At 38.8% G+C, this 23,506-nt stretch overlaps 20 pseudogenes; 6 read left to right on the top strand and 14 right to left on the bottom strand.

Annotated features, from left to right (window-relative positions):
• The first annotated feature begins 1,472 nt into the window (after window positions 1-1,472).
• On the top strand, window positions 1,473-1,591 carry LOC149697157 (5S ribosomal RNA; annotated as a pseudogene).
• Window positions 1,592-1,952: 361 nt separating this feature from the next.
• LOC149697156 (5S ribosomal RNA) lies at window positions 1,953-2,071 on the top strand (annotated as a pseudogene).
• Window positions 2,072-2,431: 360 nt separating this feature from the next.
• On the top strand, window positions 2,432-2,550 carry LOC149697155 (5S ribosomal RNA; annotated as a pseudogene).
• A 361-nt stretch (window positions 2,551-2,911) lies between these two features.
• Window positions 2,912-3,030, top strand: LOC149697154 (5S ribosomal RNA; annotated as a pseudogene).
• A 361-nt stretch (window positions 3,031-3,391) lies between these two features.
• Window positions 3,392-3,510, top strand: LOC149697153 (5S ribosomal RNA; annotated as a pseudogene).
• Window positions 3,511-3,872: 362 nt separating this feature from the next.
• On the top strand, window positions 3,873-3,991 carry LOC149697152 (5S ribosomal RNA; annotated as a pseudogene).
• A 1,534-nt stretch (window positions 3,992-5,525) lies between these two features.
• LOC149697151 (5S ribosomal RNA) lies at window positions 5,526-5,644 on the bottom strand (annotated as a pseudogene).
• A 362-nt stretch (window positions 5,645-6,006) lies between these two features.
• LOC149697150 (5S ribosomal RNA) lies at window positions 6,007-6,125 on the bottom strand (annotated as a pseudogene).
• Window positions 6,126-6,486: 361 nt separating this feature from the next.
• On the bottom strand, window positions 6,487-6,605 carry LOC149697149 (5S ribosomal RNA; annotated as a pseudogene).
• A 361-nt stretch (window positions 6,606-6,966) lies between these two features.
• On the bottom strand, window positions 6,967-7,085 carry LOC149697148 (5S ribosomal RNA; annotated as a pseudogene).
• A 362-nt stretch (window positions 7,086-7,447) lies between these two features.
• On the bottom strand, window positions 7,448-7,566 carry LOC149697147 (5S ribosomal RNA; annotated as a pseudogene).
• A 361-nt stretch (window positions 7,567-7,927) lies between these two features.
• On the bottom strand, window positions 7,928-8,046 carry LOC149697146 (5S ribosomal RNA; annotated as a pseudogene).
• A 361-nt stretch (window positions 8,047-8,407) lies between these two features.
• On the bottom strand, window positions 8,408-8,526 carry LOC149697145 (5S ribosomal RNA; annotated as a pseudogene).
• A 361-nt stretch (window positions 8,527-8,887) lies between these two features.
• LOC149697144 (5S ribosomal RNA) lies at window positions 8,888-9,006 on the bottom strand (annotated as a pseudogene).
• Window positions 9,007-9,368: 362 nt separating this feature from the next.
• On the bottom strand, window positions 9,369-9,487 carry LOC149697143 (5S ribosomal RNA; annotated as a pseudogene).
• A 361-nt stretch (window positions 9,488-9,848) lies between these two features.
• LOC149697142 (5S ribosomal RNA) lies at window positions 9,849-9,967 on the bottom strand (annotated as a pseudogene).
• A 361-nt stretch (window positions 9,968-10,328) lies between these two features.
• LOC149697141 (5S ribosomal RNA) lies at window positions 10,329-10,447 on the bottom strand (annotated as a pseudogene).
• Window positions 10,448-10,809: 362 nt separating this feature from the next.
• LOC149697140 (5S ribosomal RNA) lies at window positions 10,810-10,928 on the bottom strand (annotated as a pseudogene).
• A 361-nt stretch (window positions 10,929-11,289) lies between these two features.
• LOC149697139 (5S ribosomal RNA) lies at window positions 11,290-11,408 on the bottom strand (annotated as a pseudogene).
• Window positions 11,409-11,769: 361 nt separating this feature from the next.
• On the bottom strand, window positions 11,770-11,888 carry LOC149697138 (5S ribosomal RNA; annotated as a pseudogene).
• Window positions 11,889-23,506: the final 11,618 nt, after the last annotated feature.

The following is a 23,506-nucleotide window of genomic DNA, read 5'->3' as shown; positions in this document are numbered from 1 at the left end:
GTTTGTCGTAGCCCTAATTCTTAGTATGGCTAGATGGGGGACAAATTGGTCTATAACATACTCAAAGGACATCCCCGTATCTCCAGTAGAAACAGAGTTACGAGCCTGCAAAGTATAGTCTAACTCATTTCCTATGGAGGGGGTTTGTTTCTTTACGTTTCGCTTAAGTACTCGGCCCCTGTTTGTCGTAGCCCAAAGTTTTTAGTATGGTTAGATGAATGACAAATTGGACTATAACATATCCTAAGGACATCCCGGTATCTCTAGTAGACACAGAGTTATGGGCCTTGCAAAGTATAGTCTAATGCATTTTCTATGGAGGGGTTTGTTTGTTCACGTATTGCTTAATTACTTGACCCTGTTCTTTCGATTAAAAATAATAACATATCTTTAGTGTAGCGGTTATCGCATCCGCCTCACTCCCGGAAGGCCACAGGTTCGAAACCGCGAAGTTTTTTTTATAATTATCCGAACATTTGTGTCAAGGTCACATTATTTACATCCCCGTATCTCTGGTAGAACCAGAGTTACGAGCCTCCAGAATTTAGTCTAATGTATTTCCTATGGAGGGGTTTGTTTGTTTACGATTAGCTTATTTACTCGACTACTGTTTGTCGTAGCCCTAATTCTTAGTATGGCTAGATGGGGGACAAATTGGTCTATAACATACTCAAAGGACATCCCCGTATCTCCAGTAGAAACAGAGTTACGAGCCTGCAAAGTATAGTCTAACTCATTTCCTATGGAGGGGGTTTGTTTCTTTACGTTTCGCTTAAGTACTCGGCCCCTGTTTGTCGTAGCCCAAAGTTTTTAGTATGGTTAGATGAATGACAAATTGGACTATAACATATCCTAAGGACATCCCGGTATCTCTAGTAGACACAGAGTTATGGGCCTTGCAAAGTATAGTCTAATGCATTTTCTATGGAGGGGTTTGTTTGTTCACGTATTGCTTAATTACTTGACCCTGTTCTTTCGATTAAAAATAATAACATATCTTTAGTGTAGCGGTTATCGCATCCGCCTCACTCCCGGAAGGCCACAGGTTCGAAACCGCGAAGTTTTTTTTTTGCTTGGAACATGCAAAGACCTTTATAATTATCCGAACATTTGTGTCAAGGTCACATTATTTACATCCCCGTATCTCTGGTAGAACCAGAGTTACGAGCCTGCAAAGTTTATTTTCAAAAATCAAAAGTAACCTTCTAACAATAAGTGAGACAAAAAATAAGTTGACGACGATATTGAGGTAGCCTCAAGTTTAAAGTATCCTTGTATGGGGAGCAAAGAGTACTATAACATTTCCAAAGGAGATCCCAGTATCTCTTGTAGAACAAGAGTTATGAGCCTCCAAAGTTTAGTGCAAAAATCATAAGTAACATAATAAAAATAAGTGAGACGATACCAAAGTTGACGAACATTTTGCTTAATATCTCGGCCCTTGTTTGTCGTAGCTCAATGTCGTAGCTCTCGGCAACGGCCATATCACGCTGAATTCACCGGCTCTCGTCCGATAACCAAAGTTAAGCAGCGTCGAGCGCAGTCAGTACTTGGGAGGGAGACCACATAGGAACACTGCGTGCCGTTAGCTTTTTCACTTTTTTTTCCTCTTTTAAATTCCAATAGATATGAAAAAAGCAAACATATTTTCTTTTTGTTATTGTTTGAAAAAGATGAAGGTTAATTTGTCTCACTTAATTTAAATTCGAATTATTATCTAGCACTCTCGGCAACGGCCATATCACGCTGAGAACACCGGTTCTCGTCCGATCGCCGACGTTAGCAGCGTCGAGCGCAGTCAGTACTTGGGAATACTGCGTGCCGTTTGCTTTTTCACTTTTGTTTCCTCTTTCAAATTCCACCAGATATGAAAAAAGCAAACATATCTTCTTTTTGTTATTGTTTTATAATGATGAAAGTTAATTAAATTCAAATTATTAACTAGCACTCTCGGTAACGGCCATATCACGCTGAATACACCGGTTCTCGTCCGATAACCGAAGTTAAGCAGCGACGAGCGCAGTCACTACTTGGGAGGGCGACCACTTAGGAACACTGCGTGCCGTTGGCTTTTTCACTTTTTTTCCCCATTTGAATTTTAATAGATATGAAAAAAGCAAACATGTTTTCTTTTTGTTATTGTTTTAAAATGATGAAGGTTAATTTGTCTCACTTAATTTAAATTCGAATTATTAACTAGCACTCTCGACAACGGCCATATCACGCAGAAAACACCGGTTCACGTCCGATCACCGAAGTTAAGCAGCGTCGAGCGCATACAGTACTTGGGAATACTGCGTGCCGTTTGTTTTTCACTTTTGTTTCCTCTTTTAAATTCCACCAGATATGAAAAAACCAAACATATCTTCTTTTTGTTATTGTTTTATAAAGATGAAGGTTAATTAAATTCAAATTATTAACTAGCACTCTCGGCAACGGCCATATCACGCTGAATACACCGGTTCTCGTCCGATAACCGAAGTTAAGCAGCGTCGAGCGCAGTCACTACTTGGGAGGGAGACCACTTAGGAACACTGCGTGCCGTTAGCTTTTTCACTTTTTTTTCCTCTTTTAAATTCCAATAGATATGAAAAAAGCAAACATATTTTCTTTTTGTTATTGTTTGAAAAAGATGAAGGTTAATTTGTCTCACTTAATTTAAATTCGAATTATTATCTAGCACTCTCGGCAACGGCCATATCACGCTGAGAACACCGGTTCTCGTCCGATCGCCGACGTTAGCAGCGTCGAGCGCAGTCAGTACTTGGGAATACTGCGTGCCGTTTGCTTTTTCACTTTTGTTTCCTCTTTCAAATTCCACCAGATATGAAAAAAGCAAACATATATTCTTTTTGTTATTGTTTTATAATGATGAAAGTTAATTAAATTCAAATTATTAACTAGCACTCTCGGCAACGGCCATATCACGCTGAATACACCGGTTCTCGTCCGATAACCGAAGATAAGCAGCGTCGAGCGCAGTCACTACTTGGGAGGGAGACCACTTAGGAACACTGCGTGCCGTTGGCTTTTTCACTTTTTTTTCCTCTTTTAAATTTTAATAGATATGAAAAAAGCAAACATGTTTTCTTTTTGTTATTGTTTTAAAATGATGAAGGTTAATTTGTCTCACTTAATTTAAATTCGAATTATTAACTAGCACTCTCGGCAACGGCCATATCACGCTGAAAACACCGGTTCTCGTCCGATCGCCGACGTTAGCAGCGTCGAGCGCAGGCAGTACTTGGGAATACTGCGTGCCGTTTGCTTTTTCACTTTTGTTTCCTCTTTCAAATTCCACCAGATATGAAAAAAGCAAACATATCTTCTTTTTGTTATTGTTTTATAATGATGAAAGTTAATTAAATTCAAATTATTAACTAGCACTCTCGGCAACGGCCATATCACGCTGAATACACCGGTTCTCGTCCGATAACCGAAGTTAAGCAGCGTCGAGCGCAGTCACTACTTGGGAGGGAGACCACTTAGGAACACTGCGTGCCGTTGGCTTTTTCACTTTTTTTTCCTCTTTTAAATTTTAATAGATATGAAAAAAGCAAACATGTTTTCTTTTTGTTATTGTTTTAAAATGATGAAGGTTAATTTGTCTCACTTAATTTAAATTCGAATTATTAACTAGCACTCTCAGCAACGGCCATATCACGCTGAAAACACCGGTTCACGTCCGATCACCGAAAATAAGCAGCGTCGAGCGCATACAGTACTTGGAAATACTGCGTGCCGTTTGTTTTTTCACTTTTGTTTCTTCTTTTAAATTCCACCAGATATGAAAAAAGCAAACATATCTTCTTTTTGTTATTGTTTTATAAAGATGAACGTTAATTAAATTCAAATTATTAACTAGCACTCTCGGCAACGGCCATATCACGCTGAATACACCGTTTCTCGTCCGATAACCGAAGTTAAGCAGCGTCGAGCGCAGTCAGTACTTGGGAGGGCGACCACTTAGGAACATTGCGTGCCGTAAGCTTTTTCACTTTGTTTCCTCTTTTAAATTCCAATACATATGAAAAAAGCAAACATATTTTCTTTTTGTTATTGTTTGAAAAAGATGAAGGTTAATTGTCTCACTTAATTTAAATTCGAATTATTATCTAGCACTCTCGGCAACGGCCATATCACGCTGAGAACCCCGGTTCTCGTCCGATCGCCGACTTTAGCACCGTCGAGCGCAGTCAGTACTTGAGCGGTGGTGTGAGGTCTCAGATGTGACGTAAAAAGCCAAGGTTTTTACACAATACCTGACGAGCATTTAATTTTTGGGCTTCCGTGGCGCAATGGTTAGCGCGTTCGGCTGTTAGCCAATAGGTTGGTGGTTCGAGCCCATCCGGGAGCGGTGTTGTGAGGTCTCAGATGTAACGTAAAATGTCAAGGTTTTTACACAATACCTGACGAGCATTTAACTTTTGGGCTTCCGTGGCGCATTGGTTAGCGCGTTTGGCTGTTAACCAATAGGTTGGTTGTTCGAGCCCATCCGGGAGCGGTGTTGTGAGGTCTCAGATGTGACGCAAAAAGTCAAGGTTTTTACACAATACCTGACGAGCATTTAATTTTTGGGCTTCCGTGGCTCAATGGTTAGCGCGTTCGGCGGTTAACCAATAGGTTGGTGGTTCGAGCCCATCCGGGGAAATTAAATGGTTGTCAGGTATTGTAGAAAAACTTTTGCTTTCTACGTTACATTTGAGATCCCACACCACCGCTCCCGGGTGGGCTCGAACCACCAACCTATTGGTTAACAGCCGAACGCGCTACCATTGAGCCACGGAAGCTCAGAAATTAAATGGTTGTCACGTACTGTGGATAAGTTTTGACTTTTTACGCTACATCTGAGACCCCACAACACCTCTTCCGGGTGCGCTTGAACCACCAGCCTTTCGATTAACAGTTGAACGCGCTAATAATTGGGCCAAGGAAGCCCAAAAATTAAATGTTCGTCAGGTATTGTGGAAAAACTCTGACATATTACGTTACATCTGAGACGTCACAACACCGCTCCCGGATGGGCTCGAACCACCAACCTTTAGGTTAACAGCCGAACGCGCTAACCATTGAGCCACGGAAGCCCAAAAATTAAATGCTCGTCAGGTATTGTGGAAAAACTCTGACATTTTACGTTACATCTGAGACCTCACAACACCGCTCCCGGATGGGCTCGAACCACCAACCTATTGGCTAACAGCCGAACGCGCTAACCATTGCGCCACGGAAGCCCAAAAATTAAAAGCTCGTCAGGTATTGTGTAAAAACCTTGGCTTTTTACGTCACATCTGAGACCTCACAACACCGCTCAAGTACTGACTGCGCTCGACGGTGCTAAAGTCGGCGATCGGACGAGAACCGGGGTTCTCAGCGTGATATGGCCGTTGCCGAGAGTGCTAGATAATAATTCGAATTTAAATTAAGTGAGACAAATTAACCTTCATCTTTTTCAAACAATAACAAAAAGAAAATATGTTTGCTTTTTTCATATGTATTGGAATTTAAAAGAGGAAAAAAAGTGAAAAAGCTTACGGCACGCAGTGTTCCTAAGTGGTCGCCCTCCCAAGTACTGACTGCGCTCGACGCTGCTTAACTTCGGTTATCGGACGAGAAACGGTGTATTCAGCGTGATATGGCCGTTGCCGAGAGTGCTAGTTAATAATTTGAATTTAATTAACGTTCATCTTTATAAAACAATAACAAAAAGAAGATATGTTTGCTTTTTTCATATCTGGTGGAATTTAAAAGAAGAAACAAAAGTGAAAAAACAAACGGCACGCAGTATTTCCAAGTACTGTATGCGCTCGACGCTGCTTATTTTCGGTGATCGGACGTGAACCGGTGTTTTCAGCGTGATATGGCCGTTGCTGAGAGTGCTAGTTAATAATTCGAATTTAAATTAAGTGAGACAAATTAACCTTCATCATTTTAAAACAATAACAAAAAGAAAACATGTTTGCTTTTTTCTTATCTATTAAAATTTAAAAGAGGAAAAAAAAGTGAAAAAGACAACGGCACGCAGTGTTCCTAAGTGGTCTCCCTCCCAAGTAGTGACTGCGCTCGACGCTGCTTAACTTCGGTTATCGGACGAGAACCGGTGTATTCAGCGTAATATGGCCGTTGCCGAGAGTGCTAGTTAATAATTTTAATTTAATTAACTTTCATCTTTATAAAACCATAAAAAAAAGAAGATATGTTTGCTTTTTTCATATCGGGTGGAATTTAAAAGAGGAAACAAAAGTGAAAAAGCCAACGGCACGCAGTATTCACAAGTACTGACTGCGCTCGACGCTGCTAACGTCGGCGATCGGACGAGAACCTGTGTTCTCAGCGTGATATGGCCGTTGTCGAGAGTGCTAGTTAATAATTCGAATTTAAATTAAGTGAGACAAATTAACCTTCATCATTTTAAAACAATAACAAAAAGAAAACATGTTTGCTTTTTTCATATCTATTAAAATTTAAAAGAGGAAAAAAAAGTGAAAAAGCCAAAGGCACGCAGTGTTCCTAAGTGGTCTCCCTCCCAAATAGTGACTGCGCTCGACGCTGCTTAACTTCGGTTATCGGACGAGAACCGGTGTATTCAGCGTGATATGGCCGTTGCCGAGAGTGCTAGTTAATAATTTGAATTTAATTAACCTTCATCTTTATAAAACAATAACAAAAAGAAGATATGTTTGCTTTTTTCATATCTGGTGGAATTTAAAAGAGGAAACAAAAGTGAAAAAACAAACGGCACGCAGTATTCCCAAGTACTGTATGCGCTCGACGCTGCTTAACTTCGGTGATCGGACGTGAACCGGTGTTTTCTGCGTGATATGGCCGTTGTCGAGAGTGCTAGTTAATAATTCGAATTTAAATTAAGTGAGACAAATTAACCTTCATCTTTTTCAAACAATAACAAAAAGAAAATATGTTTGCTTTTTTCATATGTATTGGAATTTAAAAGAGGAAAAAAAGTGAAAAAGCTTACGGCACGCAGTGTTCCTAAGTGGTCGCCCTCCCAAGTACTGACTGCGCTCGACGCTGCTTAACTTCGGTTATCGGACGAGAAACGGTGTATTCAGCGTGATATGGCCGTTGCCGAGAGTGCTAGTTAATAATTTGAATTTAATTAACGTTCATCTTTATAAAACAATAACAAAAAGAAGATATGTTTGCTTTTTTCATATCTGGTGGAATTTAAAAGAAGAAACAAAAGTGAAAAAACAAACGGCACGCAGTATTTCCAAGTACTGTATGCGCTCGACGCTGCTTATTTTCGGTGATCGGACGTGAACCGGTGTTTTCAGCGTGATATGGCCGTTGCTGAGAGTGCTAGTTAATAATTCGAATTTAAATTAAGTGAGACAAATTAACCTTCATCATTTTAAAACAATAACAAAAAGAAAACATGTTTGCTTTTTTCTTATCTATTAAAATTTAAAAGAGGAAAAAAAAGTGAAAAAGACAACGGCACGCAGTGTTCCTAAGTGGTCTCCCTCCCAAGTAGTGACTGCGCTCGACGCTGCTTAACTTCGGTTATCGGACGAGAACCGGTGTATTCAGCGTAATATGGCCGTTGCCGAGAGTGCTAGTTAATAATTTTAATTTAATTAACTTTCATCTTTATAAAACCATAAAAAAAAGAAGATATGTTTGCTTTTTTCATATCGGGTGGAATTTAAAAGAGGAAACAAAAGTGAAAAAGCCAACGGCACGCAGTATTCACAAGTACTGACTGCGCTCGACGCTGCTAACGTCGGCGATCGGACGAGAACCTGTGTTCTCAGCGTGATATGGCCGTTGTCGAGAGTGCTAGTTAATAATTCGAATTTAAATTAAGTGAGACAAATTAACCTTCATCATTTTAAAACAATAACAAAAAGAAAACATGTTTGCTTTTTTCATATCTATTAAAATTTAAAAGAGGAAAAAAAAGTGAAAAAGCCAAAGGCACGCAGTGTTCCTAAGTGGTCTCCCTCCCAAATAGTGACTGCGCTCGACGCTGCTTAACTTCGGTTATCGGACGAGAACCGGTGTATTCAGCGTGATATGGCCGTTGCCGAGAGTGCTAGTTAATAATTTGAATTTAATTAACCTTCATCTTTATAAAACAATAACAAAAAGAAGATATGTTTGCTTTTTTCATATCTGGTGGAATTTAAAAGAGGAAACAAAAGTGAAAAAACAAACGGCACGCAGTATTCCCAAGTACTGTATGCGCTCGACGCTGCTTAACTTCGGTGATCGGACGTGAACCGGTGTTTTCTGCGTGATATGGCCGTTGTCGAGAGTGCTAGTTAATAATTCGAATTTAAATTAAGTGAGACAAATTAACCTTCATCATTTTAAAACAATAACAAAAAGAAAACATGTTTGCTTTTTTCATATCTATTAAAATTTAAATGGGGAAAAAAAGTGAAAAAGCCAACGGCACGCAGTGTTCCTAAGTGGTCGCCCTCCCAAGTAGTGACTGCGCTCGACGCTGCTTAACTTCGGTTATCGGACGAGAACCGGTGTATTCAGCGTGATATGGCCGTTGCCGAGAGTGCTAGTTAATAATTTGAATTTAATTAACTTTCATCATTATAAAACAATAACAAAAAGAAGATATGTTTGCTTTTTTCATATCTGGTGGAATTTGAAAGAGGAAACAAAAGTGAAAAAGCAAACGGCACGCAGTATTCCCAAGTACTGACTGCGCTCGACGCTGCTAACGTCGGCGATCGGACGAGAACCGGTGTTTTCAGCGTGATATGGCCGTTGCCGAGAGTGCTAGTTAATAATTCGAATTTAAATTAAGTGAGACAAATTAACCTTCATCATTTTAAAACAATAACAAAAAGAAAACATGTTTGCTTTTTTCATATCTATTAAAATTTAAAAGAGGAAAAAAAAGTGAAAAAGCCAACGGCACGCAGTGTTCCTAAGTGGTCTCCCTCCCAAGTAGTGACTGCGCTCGACGCTGCTTATCTTCGGTTATCGGACGAGAACCGGTGTATTCAGCGTGATATGGCCGTTGCCGAGAGTGCTAGTTAATAATTTGAATTTAATTAACCTTCATCTTTATAAAACAATAACAAAAAGAAGATATGTTTGCTTTTTTCATATCTGGTGGAATTTAAAAGAGGAAACAAAAGTGAAAAAACAAACGGCACGCAGTATTCGCAAGTACTGTATGCGCTCGACGCTGCTTAACTTCGGTGATCGGACGTGAACCGGTGTTTTCTGCGTGATATGGCCGTTGTCGAGAGTGCTAGTTAATAATTCGAATTTAAATTAAGTGAGACAAATTAACCTTCATCATTTTAAAACAATAACAAAAAGAAAACATGTTTGCTTTTTTCATATCTATTGGAATTTAAAAGAGGAAAAAAAAGTGAAAAAGCCAACGGCACGCAGTGTTCCTAAGTGGTCTCCCTCCCAAGTAGTGACTGCGCTCGACGCTGCTTAACTTCGGTTATCGGACAAGAACCGGTGTATTCAGCGTGATATGGCCGTTGCCGAGAGTGCTAGTTAATAATTTGAATTTAATTAACCTTCATCTTTATAAAACAATAACAAAAAGAAGATATGTTTGCTTTTTTCATATCTGGTGGAATTTAAAAGAGGAAACAAAAGTGAAAAAACAAACGGCACTTAGTATTCCCAAGTACTGTATGCGCTCGACGCTGCTTAACTTCGGTGATCGGACGTGAACCGGTGTTTTCTGCGTGATATGGCCGTTGTCGAGAGTGCTAGTTAATAATTCGAATTTAAATTAAGTGAGACAAATTAACCTTCATCATTTTAAAACAATAACAAAAAGAAAACATGTTTGCTTTTTTCATATCTATTAAAATTTAAATGGGGAAAAAAAGTGAAAAAGCCAACGGCACGCAGTGTTCCTAAGTGGTCGCCCTCCCAAGTAGTGACTGCGCTCGACGCTGCTTAACTTCGGTTATCGGACGAGAACCGGTGTATTCAGCGTGATATGGCCGTTGCCGAGAGTGCTAGTTAATAATTTGAATTTAATTAACTTTCATCATTATAAAACAATAACAAAAAGAAGATATGTTTGCTTTTTTCATATCTGGTGGAATTTGAAAGAGGAAACAAAAGTGAAAAAGCAAACGGCACGCAGTATTCCCAAGTACTGACTGCGCTCGACGCTGCTAACGTCGGCGATCGGACGAGAACCGGTGTTTTCAGCGTGATATGGCCGTTGCCGAGAGTGCTAGTTAATAATTCGAATTTAAATTAAGTGAGACAAATTAACCTTCATCATTTTAAAACAATAACAAAAAGAAAACATGTTTGCTTTTTTCATATCTATTAAAATTTAAAAGAGGAAAAAAAAGTGAAAAAGCCAACGGCACGCAGTGTTCCTAAGTGGTCTCCCTCCCAAGTAGTGTATGCGCTCGACGCTGCTTATCTTCGGTTATCGGACGAGAACCGGTGTATTCAGCGTGATATGGCCGTTGCCGAGAGTGCTAGTTAATAATTTGAATTTAATTAACCTTCATCTTTATAAAACAATAACAAAAAGAAGATATGTTTGCTTTTTTCATATCTGGTGGAATTTAAAAGAGGAAACAAAAGTGAAAAAACAAACGGCACGCAGTATTCGCAAGTACTGTATGCGCTCGACGCTGCTTAACTTCGGTGATCGGACGTGAACCGGTGTTTTCTGCGTGATATGGCCGTTGTCGAGAGTGCTAGTTAATAATTCGAATTTAAATTAAGTGAGACAAATTAACCTTCATCATTTTAAAACAATAACAAAAAGAAAACATGTTTGCTTTTTTCATATCTATTGGAATTTAAAAGAGGAAAAAAAAGTGAAAAAGCCAACGGCACGCAGTGTTCCTAAGTGGTCTCCCTCCCAAGTAGTGACTGCGCTCGACGCTGCTTAACTTCGGTTATCGGACAAGAACCGGTGTATTCAGCGTGATATGGCCGTTGCCGAGAGTGCTAGTTAATAATTTGAATTTAATTAACCTTCATCTTTATAAAACAATAACAAAAAGAAGATATGTTTGCTTTTTTCATATCTGGTGGAATTTAAAAGAGGAAACAAAAGTGAAAAAACAAACGGCACTTAGTATTCCCAAGTACTGTATGCGCTCGACGCTGCTTAACTTCGGTGATCGGACGTGAACCGGTGTTTTCTGCGTGATATGGCCGTTGTCGAGAGTGCTAGTTAATAATTCGAATTTAAATTAAGTGAGACAAATTAACCTTCATCATTTTAAAACAATAACAAAAAGAAAACATGTTTGCTTTTTTCATATCTATTAAAATTTAAATGGGGAAAAAAAGTGAAAAAGCCAACGGCACGCAGTGTTCCTAAGTGGTCGCCCTCCCAAGTAGTGACTGCGCTCGACGCTGCTTAACTTCGGTTATCGGACGAGAACCGGTGTATTCAGCGTGATATGGCCGTTGCCGAGAGTGCTAGTTAATAATTTGAATTTAATTAACTTTCATCATTATAAAACAATAACAAAAAGAAGATATGTTTGCTTTTTTCATATCTGGTGGAATTTGAAAGAGGAAACAAAAGTGAAAAAGCAAACGGCACGCAGTATTCCCAAGTACTGACTGCGCTCGACGCTGCTAACGTCGGCGATCGGACGAGAACCGGTGTTTTCAGCGTGATATGGCCGTTGCCGAGAGTGCTAGTTAATAATTCGAATTTAAATTAAGTGAGACAAATTAACCTTCATCATTTTAAAACAATAACAAAAAGAAAACATGTTTGCTTTTTTCATATCTATTAAAATTTAAAAGAGGAAAAAAAAGTGAAAAAGCCAACGGCACGCAGTGTTCCTAAGTGGTCTCCCTCCCAAGTAGTGACTGCGCTCGACGCTGCTTATCTTCGGTTATCGGACGAGAACCGGTGTATTCAGCGTGATATGGCCGTTGCCGAGAGTGCTAGTTAATAATTTGAATTTAATTAACTTTCATCATTATAAAACAATAACAAAAAGAAGATATGTTTGCTTTTTTCATATCTGGTGGAATTTGAAAGAGGAAACAAAAGTGAAAAAGCAAACGGCACGCAGTATTCCCTAGTACTGACTGCGCTAAAGATATGTTATTATTTTTAATCGAAAGAACAGGGTCAAGTAATTAAGCAATACGTGAACAAACAAACCCCTCCATAGAAAATGCATTAGACTATACTTTGCAGGCTCGTAACTCTGTTTCTACTGTAGATACGGGGATGACCTTTGAGTATGTTACAGTCCAATTTGTCCCCCATCTAACCATACTAAAAACATTGAGCTACGATAAACAGGGGCCGAGTAATTAAGCTAAACGTAAAAAAACAACCCGTCCATAGGAAATGCATTAGACTATACTTTGCAGGCCCATAACTCTGTGTCTACTAGAGATACGGGGATGTCCTTAGGATATGATATAGTCCAAATTGTCCCCCATCTAACCATACTAAAAACTTTGGGCTACGACAAACAGGGGCCGAGTAATTAAGCTAAACGTAAACAAACAACCCCTCCATAGGAAATGCATTAGACTATACTTTCCAGGCTCGTAACTCTGTTTCTACTGGAGATAAGGGGATGTCCTTTGAGTATGTTATAGTCCAATTTGTCCCCCATCTAACCATACTAAAAACATTGAGCTACGACAAACAAGGGCCGAGATATTAAGTAAAATGTTCGTCAACTTTGGTATCGTCTCACTTATTTTTATTATGTTACTTATGATTTTTGCACTAAACTTTGGAGGCTCATAACTCTTGTTCTACAAGAGATACTGGGATCTCCTTTGGATATGTTATAGTACTCTTTGCTCCCCATACAAGGATACTTTAAACTTGAGGCTACCTCAATATCGTCGTCAACTTATTTTTTGTCTCACTTATTGTTAGAAGGTTACTTTTGATTTTTGAAAATAAACTTTGCAGGCTCGTAACTCTGGTTCTACCAGAGATACGGGGATGTAAATAATGTGACCTTGACACAAATGTTCGGATAATAATAAAGGTCTTTGCATGTTCCAAGCAAAAAAAAACTTCGCGGTTTCGAACCTGTGGCCTTCCGGGGTGAGGCGGATGCGATAACCGCTACACTAAAGATATGTTATTATTTTTAATCGAAAGAACAGGGTCAAGTAATTAAGCAATACGTGAACAAACAAACCCCTCCATAGAAAATGCATTAGACTATATTTTGCAAGCTCGTAAATCTGTTTCTACTGTAGATACGGGGATGTCCTTTGAGTATGTTATAGTCCAATTTGTCCCCCATCTAACCATACTAAAAACATTGAGCTAAGACAAACAGTAGTCGAGTAATTAAGCTAATCGTAAACAAACAAACCCCTCCATAGGAAATCCATTAGACTAAATTCTGGAGGCTCGTAACTCTGGTTCTACCAGAGATACGGGGATGTAAATAATGTGACCTTGACACAAATGTTCGGATAATTATAAAGGTCTTTGCATGTTCCAAGCAAAAAAAAACTTCGCGGTTTCGAACCTGTGGCCTTCCGGGGTGAGGCGGATGCGATAACCGCTACACTAAAGATATGTTATCATTTTTAATCGAAAGAACAGGGTCAAGTAATTAAACAATACATGAACAAACAAACCCCTCCATAGAAAATGCATTAGACTATACTTTGCAGGCTCGTAACTCTGTTTCTACTGTAGATACGGCGATGTCCTTTGAGTATGTTATATTCCAATTTGTCCCCCATCTAACCATACTAAAAACATTGAGCTACGAAAAACAGGGGCCGAGTAATTAAGCTAAACGTAAACAAACAACCCGTCCAAAGGAAATGCATTAGACTATGCTTTGCAGGCCCATAACTCTGTGTTTACTAGAGATACGGGGATGTCCTTAGGATATGTTATAGTCCAAATTGTCCCCCATCTAATTATACTAAAAACATTGAGCTACGACAAACAGGGGCCGAGTATTTAAGCTAAACGTAAACAAACAACCCGTCCTTAGGAAATGCATTAGACTATATTTTGCAGGCCCATAACTCTGTGTCTACTAGAGATACGGGGATGTCTTTAGGATATGTTATAGTCCAAATTGTCCCCCATCTAACCATACTAAAAACATTGAGCTACGACTTACAGGGGCCGAGATATTAAGCAAAATGTTCGTCAACTTTGGTATCGTCTCACTTATTTTTATTATGTTACTTATGATTTTTGCACTAAACTTTGGAGGCTCATAACTCTTGTTCTACAAGAGATACTGGGATCTCCTTTGGATATGTTATAGTACTCTTTGCTCCCCATACAAGGATACTTTAAACTTGAGGCTACCTCAATATCGTCGTCAACTTATTTTTTGTCTCACTTATTGTTAGAAGGTTACTTTTGATTTTTGAAAATAAACTTTGCAGGCTCGTAACTCTGTTTCTACTGGATTTACGGGGATGTCCTTTGAGTATGTTATAGACCTATTTGTCCCCCATCTAGCTATACTAAGAATTAGGGCTACGACAAACATTAGTCGAGTAATTAAGCTAATCATAAACAAACAAACCCCTCCATAGGAAATACATTAGACTAAATTCTGGAGGCTCGTAACTCTGGTTCTACCAGAGATACGGGGATGTAAATAATGTGACCTTGACACAAATGTTCGGATAATTATAAAGGTCTTTGCATGTTCCAAGAAAAAAAAAACTTCGCGGTTTCGAACCTGTGGCCTTCCGGGAGTGAGGCGGATGCGATAACCGCTACACTAAAGATATGTTATTATTTTTAATCGAAAGAACAGGGTCAAGTAATTAAGCAATACGTGAACAAACAAACCCCTCCATAGGAAATGCATTAGACTATGCTTTGCAGGCCCATAACTCTGTGTCTACTAGAGATACCGGGATGTCCTTAGGATATGTTATAGTCCAATTTGTCCTTCATCTAACCATACTAAAAACATTGAGCTGCGACAAACAGGGGCCGAGATATTAAGCAAAATGTTCGTCAACTTTGGTATCGTCTCACTTATTTTTATTATGTTACTTATGATTTTTGCACTAAACTTTGGAGGCTCATAACTCTTGTTCTACAAGAGATACTGGGATCTCCTTTGCATATGTTATAGTACTCTTTGCTCCCCGTACAAGGATACTTTAAACTTGAGGCTACCTCAATATCGTCGTCAACTTACTTTTTGTTTCACTTATTGTTAGAAGGTTACTTTTGATTTTTGAAAATAAACTTTGCAGGCTCGTAACTCTGTTTCTACTGGAGATACGGGGATGTCCTTTGAGTATGTTATAGACCAATTTGTCCCCCATCTAGCCATACTAAGAATTAGGGCTACGACAAACAGTAGTCGAGTAATTAAGCTAATCGTAAACAAACAAACCCCTCCATAGGAAATGCATTAGACTATGCTTTGCAGGCCCATAACTCTGTGTCTACTAGAGATACCGGGATGTCCTTAGGATATGTTATAGTCCAATTTGTCCCCCATCTAACCATACTAAAAACATTGAGCTACGACAAACAAGGGCCGAGATATTAAGTAAAATGTTCGTCAACTTTGGTATCGTCTCACTTATTTTTATTATGTTACTTATGATTTTTGCACTAAACTTTGGAGGCTCATAACTCTTGTTCTACAAGAGATACTGGGATCTCCTTTGGATATGTTATAGTACTCTTTGCTCCCCATACAAGGATACTTTAAACTTGAGGCTACCTCAATATCGTCGTCAACTTATTTTTTGTCTCACTTATTGTTAGAAGGTTACTTTTGATTTTTGAAAATAAACTTTGCAGGCTCGTAACTCTGGTTCTACCAGAGATACGGGGATGTAAATAATGTGACCTTGACACAAATGTTCGGATAATAATAAAGGTCTTTGCATGTTCCAAGCAAAAAAAAACTTCGCGGTTTCGAACCTGTGGCCTTCCGGGGTGAGGCGGATGCGATAACCGCTACACTAAAGATATGTTATTATTTTTAATCGAAAGAACAGGGTCAAGTAATTAAGCAATACGTGAACAAACAAACCCCTCCATAGAAAATGCATTAGACTATATTTTGCAAGCTCGTAAATCTGTTTCTACTGTAGATACGGGGATGTCCTTTGAGTATGTTATAGTCCAATTTGTCCCCCATCTAACCATACTAAAAACATTGAGCTAAGACAAACAGTAGTCGAGTAATTAAGCTAATCGTAAACAAACAAACCCCTCCATAGGAAATCCATTAGACTAAATTCTGGAGGCTCGTAACTCTGGTTCTACCAGAGATACGGGGATGTAAATAATGTGACCTTGACACAAATGTTCGGATAATTATAAAGGTCTTTGCATGTTCCAAGCAAAAAAAAACTTCGCGGTTTCGAACCTGTGGCCTTCCGGGGTGAGGCGGATGCGATAACCGCTACACTAAAGATATGTTATCATTTTTAATCGAAAGAACAGGGTCAAGTAATTAAACAATACATGAACAAACAAACCCCTCCATAGAAAATGCATTAGACTATACTTTGCAGGCTCGTAACTCTGTTTCTACTGTAGATACGGCGATGTCCTTTGAGTATGTTATATTCCAATTTGTCCCCCATCTAACCATACTAAAAACATTGAGCTACGAAAAACAGGGGCCGAGTAATTAAGCTAAACGTAAACAAACAACCCGTCCTTAGGAAATGCATTAGACTATATTTTGCAGGCCCATAACTCTGTGTCTACTAGAGATACGGGGATGTCTTTAGGATATGTTATAGTCCAAATTGTCCCCCATCTAACCATACTAAAAACATTGAGCTACGACTTACAGGGGCCGAGATATTAAGCAAAATGTTCGTCAACTTTGGTATCGTCTCACTTATTTTTATTATGTTACTTATGATTTTTGCACTAAACTTTGGAGGCTCATAACTCTTGTTCTACAAGAGATACTGGGATCTCCTTTGGATATGTTATAGTACTCTTTGCTCCCCATACAAGGATACTTTAAACTTGAGGCTACCTCAATATCGTCGTCAACTTATTTTTTGTCTCACTTATTGTTAGAAGGTTACTTTTGATTTTTGAAAATAAACTTTGCAGGCTCGTAACTCTGTTTCTACTGGATTTACGGGGATGTCCTTTGAGTATGTTATAGACCTATTTGTCCCCCATCTAGCCATACTAAGAATTAGGGCTACGACAAACATTAGTCGAGTAATTAAGCTAATCATAAACAAACAAACCCCTCCATAGGAAATACATTAGACTAAATTCTGGAGGCTCGTAACTCTGGTTCTACCAGAGATACGGGGATGTAAATAATGTGACCTTGACACAAATGTTCGGATAATTATAAAGGTCTTTGCATGTTCCAAGAAAAAAAAAACTTCGCGGTTTCGAACCTGTGGCCTTCCGGGAGTGAGGCGGATGCGATAACCGCTACACTAAAGATATGTTATTATTTTAAATCGAAAGAACAGGGTCAAGTAATTAAGCAATACGTGAACAAACAAACCCCTCCATAGGAAATGCATTAGACTATGCTTTGCAGGCCCATAACTCTGTGTCTACTAGAGATACCGGGATGTCCTTAGGATATGTTATAGTCCAATTTGTCCTTCATCTAACCATACTAAAAACATTGAGCTGCGACAAACAGGGGCCGAGATATTAAGCAAAATGTTCGTCAACTTTGGTATCGTCTCACTTATTTTTATTATGTTACTTATGATTTTTGCACTAAACTTTGGAGGCTCATAACTCTTGTTCTACAAGAGATACTGGGATCTCCTTTGCATATGTTATAGTACTCTTTGCTCCCCGTACAAGGATACTTTAAACTTGAGGCTACCTCAATATCGTCGTCAACTTATTTTTTGTCTCACTTATTGTTAGAAGGTTACTTTTGATTTTAGAAAATAAACTTTGCAGGCTCGTAACTCTGTTTCTACTGGATTTACGGGGATGTCCTTTGAGTATGTTATAGACCAATTTGTCCCCCACCTAGCCATACTAAGAATTAGGGCTACGACAAACATTAGTCGAGTAATTAAGCTAATCATAAACAAACAAACCCCTCCATAGGAAATACATTAGACTAAATTCTGGAGGCTCGTAACTCTGGTTCTACCAGAGATACGGGGATGTAAATAATGTGACCTTGACACAAATGTTCGGATAATTATAAAGGTCTTTGCATGTTCCAAGAAAAAAAAAACTTCGCGGTTTCGAACCTGTGGCCTTCCGGGAGTGAGGCGGATGCGATAACCGCTACACTAAAGATATGTTATTATTTTTAATCGAAAGAACAGGGTCAAGTAATTAAGCAATACGTGAACAAACAAACCCCTCCATAGGAAATGCATTAGACTATGCTTTGCAGGCCCATAACTCTGTGTCTACTAGAGATACCGGGATGTCCTTAGGATATGTTATAGTCCAATTTGTCCTTCATCTAACCATACTAAAAACATTGAGCTGCGACAAACAGGGGCCGAGATATTAAGCAAAATGTTCGTCAACTTTGGTATCGTCTCACTTATTTTTATTATGTTACTTATGATTTTTGCACTAAACTTTGGAGGCTCATAACTCTTGTTCTACAAGAGATACTGGGATCTCCTTTGCATATGTTATAGTACTCTTTGCTCCCCGTACAAGGATACTTTAAACTTGAGGCTACCTCAATATCGTCGTCAACTTACTTTTTGTTTCACTTATTGTTAGAAGGTTACTTTTGATTTTTGAAAATAAACTTTGCAGGCTCGTAACTCTGTTTCTACTGGAGATACGGGGATGTCCTTTGAGTATGTTATAGACCAATTTGTCCCCCACCTAGCCATACTAAGAATTAGGGCTACGACAAACATTAGTCGAGTAATTAAGCTAATCATAAACAAACAAACCCCTCCATAGGAAATACATTAGACTAAATTCTGGAGGCTCGTAACTCTGGTTCTACCAGAGATACGGGGATGTAAATAATGTGACCTTGACACAAATGTTCGGATAATTATAAAGGTCTTTGCATGTTCCAAGAAAAAAAAAACTTCGCGGTTTCGAACCTGTGGCCTTCCGGGAGTGAGGCGGATGCGATAACCGCTACACTAAAGATATGTTATTATTTTTAATCGAAAGAACAGGGTCAAGTAATTAAGCAATACGTGAACAAACAAACCCCTCCATAGGAAATGCATTAGACTATGCTTTGCAGGCCCATAACTCTGTGTCTACTAGAGATACCGGGATGTCCTTAGGATATGTTATAGTCCAATTTGTCCTTCATCTAACCATACTAAAAACATTGAGCTGCGACAAACAGGGGCCGAGATATTAAGCAAAATGTTCGTCAACTTTGGTATCGTCTCACTTATTTTTATTATGTTACTTATGATTTTTGCACTAAACTTTGGAGGCTCATAACTCTTGTTCTACAAGAGATACTGGGATCTCCTTTGCATATGTTATAGTACTCTTTGCTCCCCGTACAAGGATACTTTAAACTTGAGGCTACCTCAATATCGTCGTCAACTTACTTTTTGTTTCACTTATTGTTAGAAGGTTACTTTTGATTTTTGAAAATAAACTTTGCAGGCTCGTAACTCTGTTTCTACTGGAGATACGGGGATGTCCTTTGAGTATGTTATAGACCAATTTGTCCCCCATCTAGCCATACTAAGAATTAGGGCTACGACAAACAGTAGTCGAGTAATTAAGCTAATCGTAAACAAACAAACCCCTCCATAGGAAATGCATTAGACTATGCTTTGCAGGCCCATAACTCTGTGTCTACTAAAGATACCGGGATGTCCTTAGGATATGTTATAGTCCAATTTGTCCCCCATCTAACCATACTAAAAACATTGAGCTACGACAAACAAGGGCCGAGATATTAAGTAAAATGTTCGTCAACTTTGGTATCGTCTCACTTATTTTTATTATGTTACTTATGATTTTTGCACTAAACTTTGGAGGCTCATAACTCTTGTTCTACAAGAGATACTGGGATCTCCTTTGGATATGTTATAGTACTCTTTGCTCCCCATACAAGGATACTTTAAACTTGAGGCTACCTCAATATCGTCGTCAACTTATTTTTTGTCTCACTTATTGTTAGAAGGTTACTTTTGATTTTTGAAAATAAACTTTGCAGGCTCGTAACTCTGGTTCTACCAGAGATACGGGGATGTAAATAATGTGACCTTGACACAAATGTTCGGATAATAATAAAGGTCTTTGCATGTTCCAAGCAAAAAAAAACTTCGCGGTTTCGAACCTGTGGCCTTCCGGGGTGAGGCGGATGCGATAACCGCTACACTAAAGATATGTTATTATTTTTAATCGAAAGAACAGGGTCAAGTAATTAAGCAATACGTGAACAAACAAACCCCTCCATAGAAAATGCATTAGACTATATTTTGCAAGCTCGTAAATCTGTTTCTACTGTAGATACGGGGATGTCCTTTGAGTATGTTATAGTCCAATTTGTCCCCCATCTAACCATACTAAAAACATTGAGCTAAGACAAACAGTAGTCGAGTAATTAAGCTAATCGTAAACAAACAAACCCCTCCATAGGAAATGCATTAGACTATGCTTTGCAGGCCCATAACTCTGTGTCTACTAGAGATACCGGGATGTCCTTAGGATATGTTATAGTCCAATTTGTCCCCCATCTAACCATACTAAAAACATTGAGCTACGACAAACAAGGGCCGAGATATTAAGAAAAATGTTCGTCAACTTTGGTATCGTCTCACTTATTTTTATTATGTTACTTATGATTTTTGCACTAAACTTTGGAGGCTCATAACTCTTGTTCTACAAGAGATACTGGGATCTCCTTTGGATATGTTATAGTACTCTTTGCTCCCCATACAAGGATACTTTAAACTTGAGGCTACCTCAATATCGTCGTCAACTTATTTTTTGTCTCACTTATTGTTAGAAGGTTACTTTTGATTTTTGAAAATAAACTTTGCAGGCTCGTAACTCTGGTTCTACCAGAGATACGGGGATGTAAATAATGTGACCTTGACACAAATGTTCGGATAATAATAAAGGTCTTTGCATGTTCCAAGCAAAAAAAAACTTCGCGGTTTCGAACCTGTGGCCTTCCGGGGTGAGGCGGATGCGATAACCGCTACACTAAAGATATGTTATTATTTTTAATCGAAAGAACAGGGTCAAGTAATTAAGCAATACGTGAACAAACAAACCCCTCCATAGAAAATGCATTAGACTATATTTTGCAAGCTCGTAAATCTGTTTCTACTGTAGATACGGGGATGTCCTTTGAGTATGTTATAGTCCAATTTGTCCCCCATCTAACCATACTAAAAACATTGAGCTAAGACAAACAGTAGTCGAGTAATTAAGCTAATCGTAAACAAACAAACCCCTCCATAGGAAATCCATTAGACTAAATTCTGGAGGCTCGTAACTCTGGTTCTACCAGAGATACGGGGATGTAAATAATGTGACCTTGACACAAATGTTCGGATAATTATAAAGGTCTTTGCATGTTCCAAGCAAAAAAAAAACTTCGCGGTTTCGAACCTGTGGCCTTCCGGGAGTGAGGCGGATGCGATAACCTCTACACTAAAGATATGTTATTATTTTTAATCGAAAGAACAGGGTCAAGTAGTTAAGCAATACGTGAACAAACAAACCCCTCCATAGAAAATGCATTAGACTCTACTTTGCAGGCTCGTAACTCTGTTTCTACTGGAGATACGGGGATGTCCTTCGAGTATGTTATAGACCAATTTGTCCCCCATCTAGCCATACTAAGAATTAGGTCTACGACAAACAGTAGTCGAGTAATTAAGCTAATCGTAAACAAACAAACCCCTCCATAGGAAATACATTAGACTAAATTCTGGAGGCTCGTAACTCTGGTTCTACCAGAGATACGGGGATGTAAATAATGTGACCTTGACACAAATGTTCGGATAATTATAAAGAAAAAACTTCGCGGTTTCGAACCTGTGGCCTTCCGGGAGTGACGCGGATGCGATAACCGCTACACTAAAGATATGTTATTATTTTTAATCGAAAGAAAAGGGTCAAGTAATTAAGCAATACATGAACAAACAAACCCCTCCATAGAAAATGCATTAGACTATACTTTGCAGGCCCATAACTCTGTGTCTACTAGAGATACGGGGACGTCCTTAGGATATGTTATAGTCCAAATTGTCCCCCATCTAACCATACTAAAAACATTGAGCTAGGACAAACAGGGTCCGAGATATTAAGCAAAATGTTCGTCAATTTTGGTATCGTCTCACTTATTTTTATTATGTTACTTATGATTTTTGCACTAAACTTTGGAGGCTCATAACTCTTGTTCTACAAGAGATACTGGGATCTCCTTTGGATATGTTATAGTACTCTTTGCTCCCCATACAAGGATACTTTAAACTTGAGGCTACCGCAATATCGTCGTCAACTTATTTTTTGTCTCACTTATTGTTAGAAGGTTACTTTTGATTTTTGAAAATAAACTTTGCAGGCTCGTAACTCTGTTTCTACTGGAGATACGGGGATGTCCTTTGAGTATGTTATAGACCAATTTGTCCCCCATCTAGCCTTACTAAGAATTAGGGCTACGACAAACAGTAGTCGAGTAATTAAGCTAATCGTAAACAAACAAACCCCTCCATAGGAAATATATTAGACTAAATTCTGGAGGCTCGTAACTCTGGTTCTACCAGAGATACGGGGATGAATATAATGTGACCTTGACAAAAATGTTCCAAGCAAAAAAAAAAACTTCGCGATTTCGAACCTGTGGCTTTCCGGGAGTGAGGCTGATGCGATAACCGCTACACTAAAGATATGTTATTATTTTTAATCGAAAGAACAGGGTCAAGTAATTAAGCAATACGTGAACAAACAAACCCCTCCATAGAAAATGTATTAGACTATACTTTGCAGGCTCGTAACTCTGTTTCTACTGTAGATACGGGGATGTCCTTTGAGTATGTTATAGTCCAATTTGTCCCCCATCTAACCATACTAAAAACATTGAGCTACGACAAACAGTAGTCGAGTAATTAAGCTAATCGTAAACAAACAAACCCCTCCATAGGAAATCCATTAGACTAAATTCTGGAGGCTCGTAACTCTGTTTCTACTGTAGATACGGGGATGTCCTTTGAGTATGTTATAGACCAATTTGTCCCCCATCTAACCATACTAAAAACATTGAGCTACGACAAACAGTAGTCGAGTAATTAAGCAATACGTGAACAAACAAACCCCTCCATAGAAAATGCATTAGACTATACTTTGCAGGCTCGTAACTCTGTTTCTACTGTAGATACGGGGATGTCCTTTGAGTATGTTATAGACCAATTTGTCCCCCATCTAGCCATACTAAGAATTAGGGCTACGACAAACAGTAGTCGAGTAATTAAGCTAATCGTAAACAAACAAACCCCTCCATAGGAAATACATTAGACTAAATTCTGGAGGCTCGTAACTCTGGTTCTACCAGAGATACGGGGATGTAAATAATGTGACCTTGACACAAATGTTCGGATAATTATAAAGGTCTTTGCATGTTCCAAGCAAAAA

Source organism: Phalangium opilio, unplaced genomic scaffold (assembly GCF_054372755.1).
Source record: "Phalangium opilio isolate 3A_F unplaced genomic scaffold, DU_Popi_V2 ptg000021l_1, whole genome shotgun sequence".
Taxonomy (NCBI): Eukaryota; Metazoa; Arthropoda; class Arachnida; order Opiliones; family Phalangiidae; genus Phalangium; species Phalangium opilio.
The sequence above is the reverse complement of the archived record's forward strand: the minus strand, read 5'-3'. Positions and strand labels throughout refer to the sequence as shown.